This window comes from Elaeis guineensis, chromosome 14 (genome assembly GCF_000442705.2).
Source record: "Elaeis guineensis isolate ETL-2024a chromosome 14, EG11, whole genome shotgun sequence".
Taxonomy (NCBI): Eukaryota; Viridiplantae; Streptophyta; class Magnoliopsida; order Arecales; family Arecaceae; genus Elaeis; species Elaeis guineensis.
In genome coordinates this window covers 10,845,157-10,851,477 of record NC_026006.2, presented here as the reverse complement: position 1 = coordinate 10,851,477, position 6,321 = coordinate 10,845,157, and positions in this window count along the sequence as shown.

Below are 6,321 nucleotides of genomic sequence, written 5' to 3'. Positions count from 1 at the left end.
GGTGTATGTTGAAGGAGTGAAGTACTCCTTCAACTGTTGTGGTGGATCAGTCTCGTGATTGTGGTCCTTGATTCTATTTCGGTTGGCTCTAATGGTTCTAAAAGTTTGTTCTAATTTAGGATCTAATGGTTGAATTTTTGGCCATAACGATCTATGACCAAGCATATACCTCCATAGTTATACCTTTAGAGCAAACATAGAAAATCATAATTTTTTTTTTATTTTTTTGAAATGAGAAAAGAGGTCTGAAGAGAAAAGCCTAAGAGTCTTTAATCTAAGTTAAAGTTTTTTTTTTTTCACACACTTACTCAAACAAATTACTTCTATCCTAGGTTATCTTAAATTTAGACAGCTCCTAACTTCTAAGGTCGCTTTGGAGCCCTCTAAGTCAGAAACTAACTAGCTAACTGGCCAAATAAGGGTAAGATTGGTGGGAGGCTCTCCATGCTTTCGCAACAGGCCTAATTAGAGAACCACTTTTCTTTAGGCTCTTATCTCTGAACCTTTTTCCTAGACACCAGTCAACTAGCTAATCCTGACCTGGTCTAACTCTTTCGAGTGCCTTGTCTTAATGAGCTCGAGCACCTTAGAGCTGACGTCTAATTGATTTTAAAATTAAGGCTTGGGTTAATGCAAAATGATGGATTGTGGTTTCTGGACTAAAGAGGGGTGATGAAATCTCCACCTTATCTGATTAATGGGTTAGCCCTTAAGATATATTATGGCCATACAATACAACAAATCAAAGTGTCCAAGCTTATAATTAGCATGTAGTCAAGACTAAATTAAATTAATTTATTTTTCTTTTTAGATTTTATGATTAGGTCTCTAATTTCCTAAATAATTTATGAGGTGTCAGTGTAAAATTTCTAAATTTTGCAGGAATGTAAATTTGACTAAATTAGATAGTACTAAAAATAGATTAAACTATGAACAAAAGGTAGAAAATAAATTAAACAAAAATTTTTAAGTTAATTCAACCTTTTCATGCCCTAGGACAACCATTCAATGTAACTTCTAGTTACGCTAGGGCAACTTTATGTCAGGGCAATCGAGATTGATGAAAAGAATGGAAGTGATCTAATTTTTTTTTTTTTCAAAACAACTATGCCACGGACCCCCAACAATGGTGCCAAAAATTTGATGCACGTCGTCAAGACACCAAAAATAAATTCAATTCTAACTTACTACATAGCTAGGGTGAATCGGGATCGTATCCACAAAGATCTCAGATGATTGTTTGATAATTAATAAAAGAAAAAAAGAAAAATAATTTTAATTAATTATTAAGAAAATAATAATTTTAATTTAATTCATGAAAAAAAATCAAATAAGAAAGAAGCCTCAAAAATTCAGAATCCACCATGCAAAATAGATTTTATTTTCTTTACTTTAATGTAGCAATGATGAGATTTGTAATTGAAATATAATGTTATTTATCTCGGATAGGCATGAACCATACCCTTGGATTATGGCTCATCCGTCTAAAGTATAGATTACCTTATCTCAACTACAAGTTCGAGATTTGAATCAATTTTCTCTCCAAAGTATGCACTGTACCTGTAGATCATGGTGTGTCTGTGAAGAGTATAGGTTGTGCATGATGAATCCAAACCTCTAAAGAAAGAAGAAAGAATATCAAATAAACATGAAGCATAAAATAATTCTTTATTTCATTGCATGGAAAATAAATACAAGAAAAAAAATAAATCTATGTTGCAGATTTCATCATCTTCCCGAGTTGGAGAAATCTAGCTTTATATGAAACTCTTGCTCACTGACATCCTGAGGCTGAGGAGACTCCCAGGCAACAACTGGAAAATATTTGATGGCAGTAGAAGGAGAGATGATGGTGCCAAGGAGAAATGTGTTTTGATGTGGGGAAGGATGGTGAAGGTGTCCAAAGATTCTCTCAATCTCTTCTATGATCTTCTTGTTATAGACTTCATTTTATGAGTTCAGGTCATGTTTGTTACACATCCCAACAGCCCCTTCTTATCCTCTTTTCCATATTTTTTTTCATAAAACCATGCATCCACATAGGTTTCCATGTCTGTTCTATAGATTTTATCTTCTGTTTAGCCATTCTGCTTTTCGCATTTTCCCCTGCTTACCAGCTTCCATGGATAAATTTAAACTGCGCTCGCTGTTCGCGTGCCTGCTTGCCAATGCATACCCAAACCTGAAGCCTACATGTCCATCTCCATGAATCCAAATCGCTAGGTGGCACATACCCTTTGAATGCTTTAGTGACCACATGCCAGGCCCAGCCAACATCTTTCTTCTTTTAATGTTCCCATGTGGGTCCCTATTTTTTTTTAATTTTAAATCACCCATTCAGATATTACGTGAAAACTTGTTGACATTTTAAATCATTCCCTTCTCAAACTTCATGTGCTGTGGACTCTTTCTCCTATGTAGACCATGCAACCAACTCTTATACACCAAAGCTTCTATATATTGTGGGGGCTGCATGAAGAGGTTTTGGGTCTTCCATCATTTTATTTTGAACTTGAGTTAGGCTTGATTTTTAACATTATTGGGGTTTGGACTCAATCTCCTAATTACCTACAAAAAAGATTAAGAAGCATTAAATATCAACTAATAAAGATTAAATAATATAATATTTAATACTTTTAACATTATAATTCATGTATTGATCAGATCCCATAGATTTTATTCTATCTGATAGTAAGATATATTGTGATCCCTATCACAATATCATTGAAACTCTTTTAAATGGGTTAGAACCATTCCAACTCTACCCATCAAAAATCATCGATCATGGAGATGATGCTCGTGGGTCTCATAATCGATCAATGACACCTAGCAGTATGTAGTGACAATCCAGCAGAATAAAGGTGATGAACCTCTAGGTGCAGTTAATGTTGGGTTCTGATGGCACAGCGGAAGGGTTAGGTGTTTAAAATTTTTATTCAAAATACCGAATGCACCGGAAGCCCTAATGCCCAGAAACTCTTGACTATAATAATCAAAGCATAATAAATATAAATTAGGATAAGAAGAATACCTGTAGCGCTATTCCCAATTTTCACAAGGCATCTAAGTGTCCGCCCTCCAATGGTGATCCACATGGAAATTGAACCAAAGACAGCGCTCCTTCTTCACCTTACTTCAAGAGTTCTAGCCCCTAAAACTCGACTAGCCTCGTACCGATCAAGTTTCTTCAAAAACCTGACCTCACCCTCTTAGGACCTCCTCTGGACTTTTGATTCTCCTTCTTTAGGACCCTTACAACCTTGCTAGGACCAGATAAGGCTTTGTCTTAAATCTCAATGCCTTGTTCTAAAACTAAGATAGGTTGTAAGAAAAAAAGGAGAGCAACAGGAGAAAAATTGAAAACCCCTCTTTGATTCCTCAGATACCCAGCACCTCGGCCTATCTATTGTAGGGTTTGGTGTCAAGGCAGAAACATGAATTTCAAAGCAATTATTATGAAATCATAAAACCAAAACCTAACTCCAAGATCACCTTATCAGAATTTAAACCATATAATATGCATTAATATCATAATATAAGGTATAGAAACATACCTCTTATCGCTAGACCCTAATTTGTGCTCGATCGCCAGCAGCAGTCTGTCAGGATTTCCACCAGGTGCTTACGTGTTCACCCTCCAACGTTGATCCACACGGGGACTTGATCAATCCACTAGCACTTATCTAAATATTCTCTATAATTAAATTCTAATTTATCAGAATTTAAATGCAATTTAGGCAGAATCTCCTTTCTTGGCTTTACTGTCACACTGTTGGATCTTTTCTTGCCTTCCTTTCTTGCTCCTTGTCACCTTAATTTTTATTCCAATTATCTAAGCCTTTTGAAAGACTTCTTGTCCTTTATCAAGACTTTGTCTAGGCTAGAGAAGAAGAATAAAGAGAATTGGACAAGATGAGCCTATTGTAAGAAAGAAGGAAGAGTTTTGAATGAGCGATGACTCCTCGGCGTGCACCCCTATTTATATTGCACATTAGGGTGCAAACCAAGTATCTCACGCCCACTCACACCTCATCTTATGCCTCCTCTCAATTTCTCATACCTCATTTGATGAGAAAAAGCCATGTGGATATCAAAGTTGGGTTGAAGAGGCACCTTATTGCAGAAGGACTCTTCGATCTTAACTTACGGTGTTCACATGAGAAGTCGCAATGCTTCTCTTATTGGCGCCATCAACTCATGCCTTTGGATCTGGAAGGAAGCCCATCCAATGGCCAAGATAGAGGGTGCCAACTTCAGGAAGGGCGCAAGAGATAAGGGGCGTGGAACAATTCAAAACAACCTCTCCATTTGACTTGGTCCAAGGGGCACTTCCAAGGGGTGGCGCATGGGATTTCATCCTTATCTCTTCCCACAAATATTCTACAGAGTATTTCAGATATAGAAGGACTCTTAGGTGCCTTCTAAGAGATCTGAAAGCCTCATAGAATAAAAAAAAACATGAAAGAAAAAATGGATAATTCCAAGTTAAGGGGGTGCCAACTCCATCCATGCGCCATGTGGCACATGCGCATGGATACATCCTTATCTCTTCTCCTAATTTTTCTACGAAGAGTTTAATACTCAGAAGGACTCTTAGGTGCCTCTTAAGATTTCTGAAATCCTTTCATAGAATAAAAGCCATGGAGAAAATAGATAAGACCAAGTTAAGGGGCGCCAACTCCCTCCATGCGCCATGTGGCACATGCGCATGGATTTAAATCCACATGCCAAGAGAGAGACTCTTAGGCATGTGGTTCCCTGGTTTTTGGCACCCAACAGTAAGCCCAATCAGAATACTTCAAATCCATTTCAAGACCAAATCCAATTTGGCTCAAATTTGTTCTAAATTAGCCCAAATTGGAATCCGATTCGAATCCGATTTAAATCTAGATGCTAGGGTTTGCAACATGTGCTAGCACGTTCAACTTGCAAATATGGTTTAATCAAATTAAACCTATGATCAATTCCCTTTGTGTGTGACCCATTGGGTTCCACATCTAGCTAGCAGTGAGTTCGGGTGTAATTTGACCTAATTTGGTTAGAACACAACCGAGCCGATTTAGGTCAAATCTAGCTGACCCGTTTCGATCAATCAGAATAGCTTCTAATTAACGATCGAATTAAATTCTTTAATTTGATCAAACTCACAAGACATGATTGATTTCTAGCAATGTATCATATCTACCTAAAAGATATAGAATTTTGATGAAAATATCAAAAATACTCTTCAGTGAAAAATTACCGTGCAACTTGATCTTATGATCATCCTGCATCCCGAATATAAGTTTGGGTATGGAAAAATGTCAAAACTAATTTTATATTCATATTTCTTTCGATTAGATAATAATGATTCAATTTATAAAATATTAAAAACTATTTCTAATTTTTCATAATGCTCTGATCAAAGTCTTCCTGAATCATTGTTCGATCGAAGCAGATAGGATGCGATCTCCTCTTACTAGGAGTGATTATTTCCATATTGACCTACTCACAACCTTCATAAGCAATCCATCATATCCAAAACACTCCGTATATGATTAAATCATGAATGAGTATGATCCACAATATGGATTCATGCTTATAAGGTTCTATGGCAGTCTCAGGTCAAAAGATTTACATGCACAATTCCCACTATGAGAAATATCTATTGACATGTAGATAAGACTCCATCAGATGTTCTTTAATTGGATCAATTCAGTGAACTAATTCTATAATGAGCACTTACATCCTTATATTGGTGTCATACACAAGTAATTGTGAGATCAATTATCCTCTCCATCGAGCATACACAGGATGTACCAGTCTTATCGAAAATATTGATCCCCTACTCAATGTTCCATCGACTAGGAATATTTAAAATTAGGGTTTTAAGGTTTTAGGTCTCACTGGTATGATTGCATCATAACCCTAAAACCATAGCCCTGATTTATGGGGTTCATCATAATAAAACACAGCATATGATGAACTAAATATCTTTATTTATTTAAAATATAAGTACATGAGTTGTCGAGAGACAAAAGAATATCCATCAAATTACACATTTTGATTGGCTTATAGGGCATATTCCTTTCATTTATAGCCACCAGAGGGATGCCAAAAGAGAGGGATATGCCTTATCCAAAAAGCATATCTAATCTGATTATCAGAGATAAGAGTTCCTTAAAGCAGAAGGACTCTTATCCATGATACGTCGATCAGCACCCTGGTCTGCACGCGTGCAACCAAATAAGGGATGTTTTCACATCCCTTCTTAAATCAGAAAAAATCCTTAAAAATCCATGTGGATTGAATATTCAATCTAGATTCCAGAAAATTAAAAAT